Raw genomic sequence first — 17210 nt, forward strand, 5'->3', positions numbered from 1 at the left:
GATTCGATTTGCTAGTATTCAGTTGAGCAATTCTGCCCCTATATTCATAAAAGATGTTGGTCTGTAGTTTACTTTTCTTGTGATGTCTTTGTTGGGTTTGGTGTTGGGGTGATTCTGACTTTGTAGGATGAGGTGGGAAGTGTTCTCTCTCCTTCTTCTTGTATTTTTCGGTGCTTTGTCTTCACTGCATCTTCCTGGTGTTGCTCTGTGTAACTGCCTTGCTCAGTGTGGTCCAGCACTCGGCCCAATCATGTCCCTGGAAGTTTACAGTTTACTATGTCAACCACGTGTGGCCACGAATATCCATTGGATGTTGGTGCCTGTGAAAGGGGGTGTGGTGAGAGCCCCTCTCTGGGTAGATAAGAAGTCAGTGCTCTGAAACCCTGCACACCACCTCTCAGGTTGTCATCGGTAAGGCCTTAGGGGAGCTCCTGTTACAAAACTGCCCAAGCCTCTTGGTGGGAAATGCATTTTTCTGGATTTTGTGAAGGCATTTCAGAACAAGGAACATCTGCTCACTTATGTTTAGGCCCCACAGGAGCGAGGTAAGGGAGATGTCATCCCTGCAGGAAGTGGGAGCCCATCTGAGAAGTTTCTCAAGACAACATCAGCCAAACATCAGAAGGGAACAAGGGGGCTGGCTAAGGCAGAGTGTTCTAAGTGGCACCATCTTGTCTGGGAGTCCACCATCCTGTCCCCAGCCCACTGAGCCAGACAGCCTGCAGGTGCCCCTAAAGTCCTCTTCCACAAACCACATACAAACCTGACAACATGGAGAAAGTTCTTGGGGAAGAGGATATCTGTTTTCGTTTTGCTTTGCTTGGATGGATTGTCGTCATTTTGCTGTAAACAAGTTAACACCTGTCACACCAACCTTTCCACTTTCAAAGAAGTGGGAGGAGCAGAAGGACAAAGACCCCTCAGCCCCAGGAATAAATAAGCCTGAGGGGGGTTTGTGATGGTCACATGATGAGACACATGGTATGTCTCCTGTGATGCAGGGACTGGCATGGAGTAGATGCTCAGTCTACAATACCTCTCGTGGATATCCACAAGTGGGGAGCTGCGGTTAGGGTCCCCCAGGGTCCCTAGGCTTGACAGATGCTCCTGGGCTAGGAGGGGCTGCCACTGGTGTCTGAGGGGCCCTAGGGTGCCCCAAGCTCGAGGGCTGGAGGGCTCCCCAGGAGTCTGCTTGCCTCCTTTCAGGACACTGTCTGTAGCTAGAAGCTCAGAACAGCCAGCATGAGTTCTGCCAACTTACAGAACACTCCCCAAAGCCGGGCACTCCCTCATCAATGGATGAGGGTGGCTTCCCGCCATCCCCTTGTGCCGGGAGGTCAGGGACTGCCCAGGGCCTCTCAGCCAGATTCATACCCTCATCTTCCAGAGTCTCGCCTGACCCTGGCAGCCCCCACACCTCCCAGTGTTGAGGAGCCTGTACGGTGCCCAGCTGGTGGAGTACGTGTGTTGGGATGAGGGATCAAGGAGGGAGTCTGCAGCAGTGGAAAGCGGGTGGGGTCCAGACCTCTACACCCCCCAGACCTGGAACATAACCTCCACCGGCCACCCAAGGCCACACTGGTGACCTGGGCTAGTCATTTACCTGGTGCCAGGCAAAGTAATACGGTTTCTCTAGAAACTGGTGAGCTCTGGTCTTGACCATGAGAGGTGTGGTTAGGGGGGTTAATTTCGTGCGTGACTATGAGGCATGGCCCATGCTGGATCTGGTGCCCAGGGGTGGGGGCAGGCCTTGTGAACAGAGGGGCAGTGGTGTTGACGCCAGGTGAGTCACAGCAAGTCCTGGAGGAAGGGACTCAGGCCAGAGAGGAGGCCAAGGCTAAGGTACCTGGAGACAGGAGCATAGTGAAAGTGGCTCTGGTGGCGAAAAGGCAGCAGTGTGTCAGGGAGCAGGGGTGGGGTGCAGGGCTTTGGCAGCAGGCTCAGGGCCAAAGGCACCCCTCACTTCCAGGGGCTGCGCTGATACACCAGTCTGGTGGGGCAGAGGATGGGGGATGAACACAGCTGTCTGAGGCCAGCCCAGGGCCACAGAGTCACTCCTGCTCCAGGTCCTGGAGGCCTGCCCAGCTCCTGGGAAGCCTCAGGTTTCCACCCTGCTTTGGGATCCCAGACCACGGCAGTGGTTCCCAGCTGGGCTCCCTGGGGCTGCCCCCTCCCCACCCTCAGGGCCCCTTCCAGACGCACTTAGATCCGGCTCAACCAGGCTCCCTCCCTTGCCTGTGAGTCAGGCAGAAGGGGTCTCCATGCTTCCCTGTGACCTCCTGCCCACCCTGCTTGCGAGCTCTGACCCCTGCCTCATCCCAGCCCTCCAGTTAGCCAGTGGTTCCAGGCTTGGGTCCCCAGGACAGTGTTGAGCAAGGACTGAGGGCTCTTCAGGGCCTGGCTGGGCAGCCTGTCACTCCCTCTGGCCCTCATAAGTACAGACAGCTGGCTTGGTGCTCCTCTCAGCTGCCCACCATGGCCCGGGGGCTGCCGAGCATCACCAGCCTGGCACACTTCTGCCAGAAGATGAACCGGCTGAAGACACTGGAAGAGTCCACCAGGGAGACGTCTCTGAGGCGCTGCCTGAGCATGCTGGACCTGACCCTGCTGGGTGTGGGTGCCACAGTAGGCATGGGCCTCTACGTGTTCACAGGTGCTGTGGCCAAGGAGATGGCCGGCCCAGCAGTGATCATGTCCTTTGTTGTGGCCGCCACGGCTTCCCTGCTGGCAGCCTTATGCTATGCAGAGTTCAAGGTGCGTGTGCCCCAAACCGGCTCTCCCTACCTGTTCACTTACTTGTCGATGGGCAAGCTGTGGGCCTTCCTCCTTGGCTGGATCGTGCTCTTCCAGTGCCTCATTAGTGGCACCGCTGAGTGCCGTGCCTGGAGCTGCAACCTAGATGCCATCTTCAGCCCCCACATCCGCAGCTTCACTGAGGCCCACACAGGCATGTGGCAGGTGCCCTTCCTTGCTCAGTACCCAGACTTCTTGGCTGCTGGCATCATACTTTTGGTCTCCACATTCATCTCCTGTGGGGCTCGCATCTCTTCTTGGCTCAACCACACCTTCCTTGCCATCAGCCTGGTCATCGTCCTCTTCATGATCATCCTGGGGTGTGTCCTGGCCTGCCTGCACAAGTGGAGTGCTGAGGAGGGCGGCTTTGCACCCTTCGGCTTCTCTGGAATCATGATAGGTGCCACCATCTGCTTCTAAACCTTCGTGGGATTTGGTTATATTGCTGCCTCCACCTAGGAGGCCCAGAACCCAAAGCGAGCCATGCCTATGGCCATCGCCATCTCACTTGCCCTGGTAGTTGGTACCAACATCCTTATCTCTACTGGGCTCACCCTTATGGTGCCCTGGCACAGCCTGGACCTTGAAACGGCACTCACTGATGCCTTCCACCAGCCTCAGGACCTCAGGACCTTAGCCCAGGTACTGAGCTTCGAGTCCTTGGGCCATGGCCAGCACTGGTATGGTGGACTCTTTTTCCAGCACCTCCAAGTTTATGACCAACTGCAGCTACCTGAGCAGGTGAAGTAGGGCAGGCCGAGAAGAGGCCTGCAGCTCCCGGGATCCAGAATAATAACTGCTTGGCCAGCCACGTGGCCTGTCACCGTGTCCACTGTGGTGTTCTTTGTGGCACTGAGTCCTCACCTGTCCCCGGGAACCAGACGATTATTCCCAATCCACAGCAAAGGTGCTGAGGTTCTATCAGGGGGGAGGTGCCAGCCATGGGACAGCCCTGAGTCAGGGGCATGGCCAGGCCTGGGTCCCAGGGTCCTGCCCTCGGGCCATGCCCTCTGCCCAGCTCAGAGGGGAGCTACACACACCAGGAACAGAGAGGTCCCTGACAGGATGGGGATAGGCTCCTTCCCAGGCTCCCCACATGTCCCCTCAGGGGAGGATCCAGTGAGCAAAGCTTGGACCCAAAGGAGGCCGCCTAGAAAGGGCCGTGGAGTTGCGAGGTTCCCTGAGTTTCCCAGGGCTCCCAGAGAGCAAGGCATGTGCCTGAGGCCTGCCCTGGGATGTGGCACCTGCCAGGGCACACTCATCTCTCAGGCACAGGCCCACATGGCCCACACGGCTCCCCTGGGGGTGCACACCCACGTGCAGACTGAGGCACAACTGTTTCCAAGCTCAGAGCTGCCCACAGCTCCCCAGCTGCCTCTCTCCCTGCCCGCCCCTCAGGGCTTTGTGATAAAGGCTCGGGACGGGACACACGCGTGCAGGTGGGGGCACAAGCGCCTGGGCCTCTCCAGGTACCTTCCAGCCCACCTGGTGGCAGTGGGGCCCCATCTTTGGGGGTCCCCAGGCCCACCCTGCACCCCTACTGGTCTCCCCAAGGCCACGCTACGGCTGCCATAGACGCCTCCCCCTCCCCGTCCCTGCCTGGAAGGACCACACAGGAAGCTGCTGGCTCTGGCAGCTTTACTCCTCGGCTCTCTGCAGCCTTGACCTCAGCTTTCTCTGGGCCCCAAGGACAACCAGGTACCCATGACCCCGCTCCAATGACCAGGCTCAGGGCCGTGTTCTCTCACCCTGGCCCTTCTGAACCCGCCTCCCACGGACACGGCTCTGGGGATTGAGAGGAGCAGGGACCCCAAGGCTTTGCTGAGGCTCCAGGTGCCAGATGATTCCAGACACGGCCCAGCCTGAGCCCCGGCCCTGGCCCTCCCCAACCTGGCCCATGTTCCTCTACCAGCAAGCTGCCAGCATGTCCCTGGTCACCAGGGACCCATGAGAAGGCAGCCCCTTGTCTCCTTGGGGTGGGTATCCACACATCCCTGCCCCTCCCTGGGAGCAAGAGAAGGCTTGGCTCCTGCAGCCCCGTTCCTCCCCTCCTGACTGTGGTCCCAGGGACACGGGGAAATTCTCCAGCAGGCAGGACTCAGGGCCCCGGAGGATTCCAGAGCCAGAACCAGGCCAGCCTGCTGGGAGCTTCCATGTCCTCTGTTAGGGACATTCTTTCCAGCCCCTGGGCTCCACCTGGGGTCTTGGTCAGAGCGTGGTCCTCATGCAGTTGACTCAGGCTGGGGTGAGCAGCTGCCCAGACACATTCTCAGGTGTGACCTTGGGCAGTAGTGACATATGTGTCCAGATATACAGCCTCCCTACCCCATGGCTCCAGGGAGTCGAGTGTGCAGAATCCAAGGCATTGGGCTGGGGGTCACCAAGGAGACAGATAGAAGGTCCCAAAGGACCCCATGTCCACCAACTCAGCCCCTCCCCCCTCCCCATCCCAGCCCCCCACAGCCGGAGGGCTGCCACCAGGAAGGGGCTGGTGCTCACAAGCTGAGCAGGTTTGGGCCCAAGAGGTGCCTGTGCCCTTGCGTGGGGTCCCAGTGGGTTGGATCATCTGCCCACCACACTCCTCACACCAAGGATGAGGCCCAGAGCTGGGAGGGGACCTGCCCTAGGAACCCAGCCCCAGAGCACTGAGATGACTCCTCCTGTCAGGCTTCTTTCTCCCTTGCCTTGGACTCTGGCTGCACAGACCCCCAGGCAGGGCTGCTGAGAGGGCAGGGGCTCTACTGTGAGGGGAGTGCTGGCAGGGGGAGGAGGGCTGGGAGCCAGGCAGGGCCAGAGTCGACCACAGCCTGTGTGGGGACAGCTGGTGAGGGGGGAACTGCTGGGAACACTGGAGACAGACTGGGAGACCGTTGTCCAGACCCAGACCCAGCAGGAGCCCCACTGGACCAGTGCCCTGTGTCGTGTTCCCTTGCAGGTCTCTATACAAAACTGGCTTCTGGGCCGGCCCCGTGGCTTAGCGGTTAAGTGCGTGCGCTCCGCTGCTGGCAGCCCGAGTTCGGATCCCAGGCGTGCAGTGATGCACCGCTTCTCCGGCCATGCTGAGGCCGCGTCCCACATACAGCAACTAGAAGGTTGTGCAGCTATGACATACAACTATCTACTGGGGCTTTGGCGGGAAAAAATAAATAAATAAAATCTTTAAAAAAAAACAAAAAAAACCAAAACTGGCTTCTGTGGTCCCAGGCAGCACCCTGCCAAGGCTGGAGTTGCAGGGGGACAGTCTGCCCGGGAGCTGAAAGGTGGAATTCTCCCCCTACCCCCTGCCCTTGTCCTGCTAGGGCTTCATCCATGAGTCCCCAAGGTGGGGGGCCTCCACCCTTCCCAGCCCCCAACCCCAACCCACAGAGAAAGGCTACAGGCCTCAGGAATGGGCCAGCAAGTGGCTCCCAGGGCCACCCTCGTGACGGTGTCCATCTCCCAGCAGCAGCAGTGGGGGCAGGTGCTGGGCCCCCTCTAAGGCACCTGGGCAGCCGGGTGTGGGGGTGGGGAAGCCGGCTCTGTCTGCTCAGGGTTGGCAGTGCCCTTCAGGGCCTTTGCCTGCAGATGAGGACGGCAGGCTGGGCCTCCAGCCATCCTCCAAAGTGTGGCCCAGGGTCCAGGCAGGCCCGCAGCTCCCCTCCTCAGACTTGGTCCTCCAGGAGAAATGGGCTTCCCTGTCCACATACAAGAGCAGCAGGTCACAGGAGAAGGTGATCTGGGAGATGCAGGGCAGAACCATGTCCTGGCCCCCAACCTGCCATCCCGCTGCCTCCCCAGCCCTCACCCTGAGACTCGTGTCAGCACAGGGGCTCGGGTGTGCAGTCTGGGGGCACGTGCTTGCGTGCAGCCAGAGGGAGCCATGTTGGCCAGACTCACCACACCCAGCCAAGCTGCTCCGGTGCCCAGAGTGAGGGTTGTGGGGATGAGCCCCAACTTCCCTGCCTGAGGGAGACCTGGGCTGAACCTCTTTGGCTGTGGCTGTCACCGATCCAACCCCACACCCTGGCCTGCCCCCACTGGTCCCAGGCTGACCCCTACCTGCCCAGTGACAAGGATGTTGAAGAGGATCCCGTAGAGCTTGAGCAGGCTCCGGGCCTCCATGTCTGAGGCCTCCCACCAGTGAGCGGCTGTCCTGGGGCAGGAGGGAGTCTAGTGACCTGCTCTGCCCACTCCTGGGCTGGGCTGCCCCTCACAGGCCTCATCTTCATCATCCATTGACTCCATCCACCCCCAGCCCGAGTCCTTGGTCTCAGCCCTGTGTCATTGCTGAGGACAAAGGGGACAAGCAAGCTGGGACCTGCCTCTCAGAAGCTCCCTGCCTGCTGAGGGGATGGGGACAGAGGGTCCCTAAACAGACACCAGCAGTGGCGGTGGGGGAGGTGGAGGGCCGGCCCGGAGCTGTGGGGTCCAGAGAGGGGCACTCACTCTCCCCTAGGAACCATGGAAGGCTTGCTGCCCGGCGACTCTCAGGCTGGTTTCCCAGGGGTCAGGAAGGAGTTCTAGGCAGAGACACAGGGCGGGCGAGAGCACAGGGTGAGGGGAGGAGGGCGTGGGCGGGGTCCCCCCACATGGTTGCAAAGGGCTAGGGAGGTCAGCGACGTCGGGCTGGGCCCAGCGGGCAGTGTCAGGGGCTTTACCTCCAGGCCTGGTGGCTGTGTGCACATATGTGTGAGGGTGACAAGGTGACATGAGGTGACAGAAGGATGGGGGCCTGCTTAGGAGACTCAAAGACAGGACAATACATGCAACATCAGATCCTTGAGTGCCTCCTGGGTCGGAAAATAAAAAGGTTTAGGACTGTTATTGGCACAGCTGGGGAAATTTAAATATTAGATTTATCTGCCAATGTTAGATTTCCTGACTGTGACAAGAGGCCAGCAGTCACCTGGGGAAGGTCCTCATTCTCAGGACAGCATTGAGAGGGTGAGTGTCCAGATATCTGCCACTTTACTTTCCAACGGTTTCCTGTGAAATCTATCTACATATATCCAGCTCACTCTAGAGAGGGAGGGAAAAAGCAAATGGGGAAAATGGTAAAAAAATAAAATACAACCCCAGTGACCCCAGATGAAGGCTACATGGGTTATCTTGGTACTAGTCTTTGAAGTTTTCTATAGATTTTTGTAATTCTTTAGATAAAACTTGAAGAGAGAAGGAAAAACGAAAGCCCCCTGTGCCGTGAATGGAGATGCTGGAGGCAGGGTGGAGTGGAGGAGGGGTCCCAGCTGCAGCAGGGGTGTGGGGACAGATGTGGTGGAGGCCAAGGGGCTCAGGAGGGAGGCTGGATGGAGCCTGTGCAGGAGACCTGGAGCTGAGCAGCACCCCCTCCTGTCCCTGTAGCACACACGGCAGAGCGTCCAAGGGACGGGTCAGTCTGGGGTCTGTCCCGGCCGCCACAGGAGGACAGGTGGAGGGGGACTTGGCTGAGGAGCAGGAGGTGGGCAGTGGGGCTGCACCTGAAGTTGTAGCTCCTCTCCTGCAGCTGGAAGGAGTTGTGGGGCCGCCGTCGGAGCCCCGGTGTCCAGATTACAGTCACAGCGGATGTGGATGTCCACAGCCCTGCCCTGCACACAGCGCATCATTGCTGCACCAGCACGCGGGCAAGGACCCTCTCCATGAGCCCTCCTGGAGTCCTGTCCCCAACAGAGCCACCAGCAGAACCAGGTCCTCACAGACCCCTCCAGCCGTGGGCACGAGGTCCCCGATGCGGAACACAGGGCAGTGGGGCTGAAGCCTGGGTCATAACAGCAGCGCTTGAAGTAAGTGGCATCCCAGGTCTCCAAGGCATTGGACCTGAGAGAGGGTGGGGCTGAGGGTCGGGCCAGGCAGGGGACAAGGAGGATCTGGGGCAGCCAGCACCCGCCATGCTGACCTGGAGAAGTTGAACTTGCTGAAGGTGACAGTGTTTTTGATGAACAGCGTGGAGTTCTCAGTCTGGACCAGCAGGGGCTTCCCGCAGGTGGGGGAGGTCAGGGGCAGGCTCTGCTGGTCCTGGGATCTGCCCTGGGTGTCGAGGACACTTACACAGGCACAGTGTCACTATCCACGGGGCACCAGCCCCAGAGCTCACAGGTCCTGTGGGTCCCATTGAACTCCACACACTGGCCTGTTTTTATGCCTTGAAAACAAGACAAACTCCAGGCCCTCAAGTCTCCACAGGGCCTGGGGAGGGAGTGGGCAGGGGGCTGTTGGCAGAAAGAAGAGGCGCAGAAGCACCACCAGGCCCACAATGGGAGCCACGCAGGGTCCCAGCACGGCCCCCTGAACCCCCTCCCAGTGGAGGCGCTGGAAGACAGGCCCACAGTTACCGTGGCTGTGCGTCCCCGTCTCCCCTTCAGGACAGTCCTCGTCAGCCCAGCGGTTCACAGTGGTTTGGAGGGTGCTGAGGTGGTGAGAGAGCAGAGTTGTCCAGGCCCAGGAGGTGTCTCTCCTTCGTGACTCAGCCCTGCAGTCTGCAGGGACATGCTCTTCCCCCTCTTAGCCCCCAGGGTTCCCTGAGTTTGGGGCACATGGGAAAGCTCGGGGGTGCAAATAAAAGGAGGTGGTCAGAGGGGGGAGGGCGAGCAGCGCCCCGCCAGATCGGGGGGCAGTGCTGTATCCCAAGAAAGAGCGAGACTCCTTCCCTCCTGAGTGTTCTCTGTCCGGTGGGGGCAGTAGTGACTCCTCGAGGCCCAGCTCCTCTGGTCCAATTCAGATAACAGAATAGGGAAGGTGGAGGGACTCTGGGAGGGTAAGATCATGCCAGGGTGGCGGTGTTGGGCGTGGCAGACAAAAGGCGGGACCCTCCTCAGAGGGGCCTGTAGGGATGTGGGACCCCACACACTGGCCAAGGGACCACAGACAGTCCCTTCCCAGCTTGTTCTGCTGTGAAACAGGGACATCAGTGCCTGCACACGGTCACAGAGTTCTGGTCATCAGCCAGGAGGGGACGGTGGCGAGCATTCTGGGAGTCCCAGACCCGGAGAGGAAGCACCCTCAAGCGTCAGGTACTCACACAGACATGGTTCTGCCAGGCGGAGGGTGGACGCCTCTGTCCAGGGCCCCTGGCTCAGGGGCAGCAGTAGGAATGGAGCACTTGGGTGGCAGAAAGAGCTCAGGGACTTGGTGGGCACTGTCATGGAGAGGGAGCCTTCCCAGGGTGGAAAGCAAGGGCTGGCAGGCTCTGATGGTGTCACCTGTGAGGGCTCAGCCTGGCTGCTGCGTGGAGCGCACCTGGGGGCCCACAAGGAGACCACAGGCACAGCGGGGGCAGCAGGGAAACCCGTCAGGAGACAGAATGGACAGGAGGAGGGGCAGGGAGGTGTGGAGCCAGGTCCAGCTTTGGCCCTGGTAGATGGCATGGCCCTCAGTGGATGGAAAGAGGCTGCACTGGGAGAGGGAGAGGGTTTCTCCTTGGACGTGGTGGGTGTGCATCAGGAGGCAGCTGTGCTCAGGGCAGGTGGTCACCGGGGCTACAATTAGGGCATTAACAGAACAGAGGTGGAAACTGGGGCTGTAGAGGATCTGGGTGGATGGAGAAGGGGCTGGAAATGCAGCATGAGAAGGACAGAGGAGGCAGACCACAGTGCCCAGGTCAGGGAGGAGAGCACTCAGGAGCACCCGGCCCTGGCCCCCTGCCCCTCCACCCCTCCCTCAAGCTCAAGCCTTGAGTTCCCAGACCCCCCCCCCTCTTGTGGGTGCAGCCTTTGTGAATGCAGTACCTCTGGCCTGGCTTCCTGCCCCGTCCCCTTGTCCACCTGGAAACTTCTTACACATCCCCGAGAGGGCCCACGTGGAGAGGAGGCCATGGGCAGTGTCATGTGTCCCCTGCACATGGTGAGCAGTGGCAGAGCTGGGCCCCACCCACTCAGCCCCTACACCCTGTAGGCTCCCAGCACAGCGTTCAGGGCCCCCGCCTCTTCTCCAGCCTCATTTCCACCCCAAACACCCTGCACAGCCCAGAAGCCCCGGCCATGCATGGGAGAGCCAATGCTCTCAGACCCAGATGCCCACCACCACCTCCTTCCCCAGCCTTCACCCTCCCCTGCCCCAGCCAGACCCAGCTCCCTCCTTAAAGGCTCCCCTGACCCAGCCACAACTGTGGTCTTTCTCAGGGGCCCCAGGGCTCCAGCTCTCACAGGTGTCAGGGACTACCTCCTGCCCCTCCCAGGGCCTCCTGGGCAGAGTGACACCCATCCTGCTCTGTGCCCAGAGCCCAACACGGGGCTGGGGACAAGGTCCAGGAAAGGAGGCAGGTGGGCACACAGGAGGACACGAGCACGCGGCTTGCTCTTGTACCTGCTGCCTCTAGACAGAAGGAGATCACTCCTTCTGCCCCCACCCTGTCCCAACCTGTCCCCTCCACTACCACCAATCCAGCCCCTGAGGAGTAACCCCCTCCCTCAGCCCAGCAGGAACAGTCACGGTCCCTCCAGCCAACCTGCCCAGGAGCCACTCTCTTACCCCACCACGAGGACCATGACCTCAAGCTGCAGTAGCCTCTGGAGGGCGCCCACCCCCCAGTTCCTGGTCACCACCTACTTCTCAGTTTGTAATCCAGAAGCCCCAGCCTGTCACCGCCCCTGGGGAGCCCGTGGCCTCAGCTCCTGCTGGCTGTGGGGAGCAGGGTCAGCAGAGCAGCTGCAGCCCCAGCTGCACAGGAGGAAATGCAGGTGCCCAGGCCAGGCCAGCAGCTGGTAAAGGGACACTCCCACTGGGGGCAGGACCCAGCCCCACCCCCGCCCTGGGCTTAGTCCCCACCCCCAGCTGCCCTGGGCCTCCCTTCCTCTCCAGACTCCCTCTGCCTGGCCCTGGGGCTCAGAGAGGAGCAGCCCCTCTCCCCTGCCCTTTGGCCTCACTTCCTTGGTGGCCAAGAGGATGACAGGTGTTATAGGTAATTTGAGAGGGTGGCGTGGGGGTTGCAGTGGCCCAGAGGAGGGGCCAAGGAAAGCTTCAGGAAGAAGGGACCTCTGAGCTGACACCTGCAGATTCTGAAGTTCTACAAGCACAGCTGGGGAGGAATGATCCTGGAGGAGGAAGCCGCATATGCGACGCTGGAGCCTGAGAGAGAACTGGGACCCACAGAGTGGGGGCGTGACTGTGGCTCCAGAGAGGAGGGTGGCTGGCTCTGCAAGGTTCCCCAGGCCCTCCTGTGCGATGCCCGGCAGAGCTGCCCCACCCCCCTAGCACAGGGACTAAAGCCCAGCTCTGGAGTCAGGCACGGTTCCCAATCCACGGAAGGGGGCGATGCTGGACCCACACGGGATGGCAGGGGAACAAGTGCCCGCAAGGCGCCCAGCCCTGCGCCTGGCCCGTGGGGCGCGCCGTTCTGCACCCTGGCCGGGAGCAGGCTGAAGGTCAGCGCGGGCCAGCGCCGGTTTCCGCAGCACCAATAGCATGGGTTTCCTGGGCCACCAGGGAGGAAGTCTCTACTGGCTGCGGGCAGGGGATGAGGGGTGGGGGGCGGTGGTCGCCTGTTCCCTGCACGCCCCATTGAATGGGTCTATGCGTCTATGTAGCCGGCGGGTCTGCCCACATCCCCAGATGCGCTCTAGGTGCCCCTGGCTCAGTCCCAGCCTCAGTGCCTGCAACTGGGAAATGGGCGTAACCATGAAGGGTCCCTGTGAGAGGTCTGGGGAGAATGAAGAGCAGGAGGAGGAGGTGCCTGTGGCTGATGGGCATCCTGCAGGGGTCCCAAGGCCGAAGACGGTTCAGATGCGGATTCAGACTCCGACCTGAGCCCATCCCACACATGCACCAGCCTTGCTCTGTGCCAGGTGTGTCCCATCCCCCACATCTGGGTGACAGATGGGATCCAGGCTATGAAGGAGATCAGGATAAGGGTAGGGGAGCCTGCAGGGGGGCCCTAATACACTGAGGGGTCAGGGAAGGCCCCAGGAGGTCTGGTGGAGCCTAGAAGGATAAGCGGGTGTCCCCTGGGCCTGTGGGAAGAGGAGGGCCTGCCAATTGGAGGGCATCGAGCAGGCTGAGCCCTAGGGACAGGAGTCCAGGTAGTGACCAGCTGTGTGTGGGGCCTTCAGCCCTGGGAAGGACCAGGCCTCTCAGGCCCCTCTCTGTCCCAGGGGTCCCGGGCTCTGGCTTCTGCATTGACCTCCAATCCCGATGTCAAGCAGCTGGATTCCGGACAATGGGCTCTGTGGGGCCGGCGCAGAGGCCCTGGCAGATGCCCTGAGTAAAAGCAGCAGCATCTGTGGGAGGTGCCAAGCGTGGGATAGGTGGGCAGACTTGAGCCTTCCCTTTCCTGAGGGGTGTGGAACCCCCACAGCCAGGCCTTCTCCCCCCGGGGCCTGCTGGTGTTGCTGGGGGAGGGGCCTCATCACAGGGTGGAGTGGGTGGGGGTGGAGAGGCAACAGGGGGCTGCAGGGCTACAAATAATGGCAAAAATCATGAAGATTTTATTCCAAGTCTATGGAGGACATCAGTGGGATTCCCTGATCTCACCACTTTCTCTCGTCCTTTGCACGGGCAGTCTGCTTTCTGAGGTACATGCAGTTCTACCTGCTTGTCCTCAACTACTCCAATCAGTTAAAGAATCACCTGGGACCCTGGGTTAGGAATACAGATTCCTGGGCCTTGCACCTGCTGCACCAGACTCTTGGGGGGAGGCCTGTGCATCTGCATTTTAGCAGAAGCCCCAGGAGATTTGTCTGATTGAGAAAGTCTGGGAGTCACTGCTCTGTGTCAGACTGCTTAGAGTGCATAGGGTGGCACCAGCCTTGGCCTGTGAGAATCAGCCCTAGAATCTAACTGCCAGAGAACTAGGTTACCTTCTAAGAGAATTATTGTGGGAAGTCAGTGAAATTAACAGAGAAGCTCATTTCAGACTTGCAACAAACCAATTATAGGCGTGCCTCTGGGCCTGCACAGTCAGAGGGCGAGCACCAGAGTGCAGATAGGAGGGACGGGGCTGGAGACTACAGCCTTGTGGAGACTGCTCAAATACAGGAGCCGGGGGGGCGGGGGCAGGGGGTGGTCTTCAGCCTGGAAAAGGACAGACTTGGCAGGGCTATTTTGTTTCCCCAAGTGAGGATCTGTGGGTGGGCCCGACTCCCTGGAGGGTGAAGGAGCTTGGGTCTCAGTCTCCTGAGACCTAGACCCAGCAGCAGGATGAGATTTGTGGTCCTGCCAACCTCCCAGTCACTCTGCTGCCCTCTGCCCAGCCCTCCCCTCCCCTCCTGGGTGTGCATCCCCCAAACATGCAGAGCTGTCACACGCAGCACACAGGTGCCAGCCACCCTTCCCCACAGCCACCCTGCCTTTGTCCCAGGCAGAGCTCACTACCTGCTCCCCTGGCCCCCGGCCATGTGTGCAATGAGGGGTCCACTCCCCACTAGCCTGGGTGGGCGCCCGGCCCAATTTAGCTCTGGATCTTCAGTGCCTAGAAGCAGTAGGCTCTCGGAAAATTCTGGTTGAGCGAAACAGAGTGAATATGAGAAAAAAATCTTGCCTCAAAGTGGTGGGCAGAGGCTCAGAAATGGCCAGAAACCCAGCCAGCCTCCTGACTCTGCCTCAACTTGCCTCACTGGAGGCGTTTTCCTGGGGCACAGTGTTGATGACTGGATGGGCCAGGACCCCTTCCCTCACAGACCCGGCTGCCAGCTTCTTGAGAATAGCAGAGTTACTGCCAGCTACTCTCCGCGTCCTGGTTGTCTGATCTCTCCCAGCACATGCTCTGTGCTCCTTGTAGTGTCACAGCCTCCAGCAAACACCTGCTGAGCCTCCTGCCAGATGAAGCTTGCAGAACTCCACCCTCCCCACCTCCCGGAGCTCCTGCACACACAGCCCGGCCAGGGGGGCAGGGCCTGCGATGGGGCAGAAGCTGCAGCTGGGAGACCCAGGGAGGCACGTCAGCCAACTCCGGGCCTCAGGAAGGGTTTCCTGCAGGATGGGAGGCTGAGTGGGATCTAGAGGATGTCCAGGCAGAGGGGCTGTGTGGGCAAAGGCCCCGACTGTGTGAGAGGAGACACCTCCAGGGTTCCCTGCTGCTGAGTGGGGTGGAGCCTAGATTTGGACTGGGGCAGGAAGGGGGTAGCCCCAGACCACAGGGGCCTGGGAGCCCCTCTAAGGAGCTGAACTGGAGACAGCAGCCGCGGGAGCCACAGATGGGCTCGGGGGAGGGGCGCTTGATCGTCTGTGCATTGGGATGGGCCACTCCGGCTGCTGGAGGGAGGTGGATGAGGGCAGAGGTGGGGCCCTGTGGTGCTCACTATGGGGTCTGTTCCGAGGAGGTGGTGGCCCAGCCAGGGTGGAGACGAGGCAGCCCTGGACAGCGGCGTCCACCCTCCGCCTGGCAGAACCACGTCTGTGTGAGTACCTGACGCTTGAGGGTGCTTCCTCTCCGGGTCTGGGACTCCCAGAAAGCTCACCACCATCCCCTTCTGGCTGATGCCCAGAACTCTGTGACCGTGTGCAGGCACTAATGTCCCTGTTTCACAGCAGAACAGCCAGGAAGGGACTGTCTGTGGTCCCTTGGCCAGTGTGTGCGGTCCCACTTCCCTACAGGCCCCTATGAGGAGGGTCCCGCCCTTTGTCTGCCACGCCTAGCACCTCCACCCTGCCATGAACTTACCCTCCCAGCGTCCCTCCACCTTCCCTATTCTGTCATCTGAGTTGGATCAGAGGAGCTGGGCCTCGAGGAGTCACTTCTGCCCCCACCGGGGACAGAACTTTCAGGAGGGAAGGAGTCTCGCTCTTTCTTGGGATACAGCACTGCACCCCGATCTGGCCGGGGCTGCTCGCCCTCCCCCCTCTGACCACCTCCTTTTATTTGCACCCCCCAGCTTTCCCATGTGCCCCCAAACTCAGGGAACCCTGGGGGCTAAGCAGGGGAGGGGCACGTCCCTGTGGATTGCAGGGCTGGGTCATGAAGGGGAGACACCTCCTGGGCCTGGACAGCTCTGCTCTCTCACCGCCTCAGCACCCTCCATCCCACTGTGAACTGCTGGGCTGGCGAGGACTGTCCTGAAGGGGAGACGGGGACGCACAGGCACGATAACTTTGGGCCTGACTTCCAGCACCTCCACTGGGAGGGGGTTCAGGGGTCCATGCTGGGACACTGGGTGGCCCCCCCGTGCAGGCCCGGTGGTGCCTCTGCATCTCTTCTTTCTGCCAACATCCCCCTCCCCACTCCCTCCCCCTCCCTGTGGAGACTTGAGGGCCTGGAGTTTGTCTTGTTTTCAAGGCATAAAAACAGGCCAGAGTGCGGAGTTCAATGGGACCCACAGGACCTGTGAGATCCGGGGCTGGTGCCCCGTGGAGAGCGACACTGTGCCCGTGTAAGTGTCCCTGACACCTAGGACAGGTCCCAGGACCAGCAGAGCCTGCCCCTGACCTCCCCCACCTGCAGGAAGCCCCTGCTGCTCCAGGCTGAGAACCTCACACTGTTCATCAAAAACACTGTCGCCTTCAGCAAGTTCAACTGCTCCAGGTCAGCATGGGGGGTCCTCGCTGTCCCAGATGCTCCTTGTCCCTTGCCTGGCCGGACCCCCAGCCCCACTCCCTCTCAGGTCCAATGCCTTGGAGACCTGGGACACCACCTATTTCAAGTGCTGCCACTGTGACCCAGGCTTCACCCAATACTGCTCGTGTTCCCCATCGGGGACGTCGTGGCTGTGGCTGGAGGGGTCTGTGAGGACCTGGTGTTGCTGGTGGCTCCGTGGGGGACAGGGTTCTGGGAGGGCTCAGGGAGAGGGTCCCTGCCCGTGTGCTCGTGGAGCAGTGATGTGCTGTGTGCAGGGCGGGGCTGTGGGCATCCACGTCTGCTGGGATTGTGACCCAGACGCCGGGGGCTCCGACGGCGACCGCAGGACTCCTTCCAGCTGCGGGAGAGGAGCTACGACTTCAGGTGCGGCCCCAATGCCCACCTGCTGCCCCTCCGCCTGTCCTCCTGTGGCGGCTGGGACAAACCCCAGCCTGGCCCATTCCTCTGGACCCTCTGCTGTGTGTGCAAGGGGTCCCCAGGGCAGGAGGGGGTGCTCTCAACTCCAGGTCCCTTGCATAGGCTCCAACCAGCCTCCTCACTGAGCCCTTTGGCCTCCACCCCATCCATCCTCACACCCCTGCTGCAGCTGGGACCCCTCACCCCTAGCTCCTCCTCCACTCCACCCTGCCTCTAGCATCTGCCTCCATGGCACAGAGGGCTTTCTTTACTTTTCCCTTAAGATTTTATCTTAAGGGAATCTTTAGAAAACCTCAAAGATTAGTACCGTGAAAACTCATATAGCCTTCATCTGGGTTCACCAGGGTTGTTTCTCTTTTTTTTCATACCATCTTGCTGCATTTGCTCTCTCCCTCCCTCTCTAGAGTGAGCCAGATATATGTAGCTAGATTTCACAGGAAACTCTTGGAAAGTAAGTGGCAGATCTCTGGACACTCACCCCCACAACACTGTCCTGAGAGTGAGGACCTTCCCCAGGAGA

General features: G+C 60.4%; 2 pseudogenes; one reads left to right on the forward strand and one right to left on the reverse strand.

Moving 5' to 3' along the window:
* The first annotated feature begins 2475 nt into the window (after positions 1-2475).
* Positions 2476-17210, forward strand: part of LOC101387609 (cationic amino acid transporter 4-like) — a 351414-nt pseudogene continuing 336679 nt past the window's right edge.
* On the reverse strand, positions 6218-11252 carry LOC101394617 (P2X purinoceptor 6-like; annotated as a pseudogene).

The sequence above is a fragment of the Ceratotherium simum genome, chromosome 35, assembly GCF_057802395.1.
Source record: "Ceratotherium simum simum isolate JZ-2026a chromosome 35, ASM5780239v1, whole genome shotgun sequence".
NCBI lineage: Eukaryota > Metazoa > Chordata > Mammalia > Perissodactyla > Rhinocerotidae > Ceratotherium > Ceratotherium simum.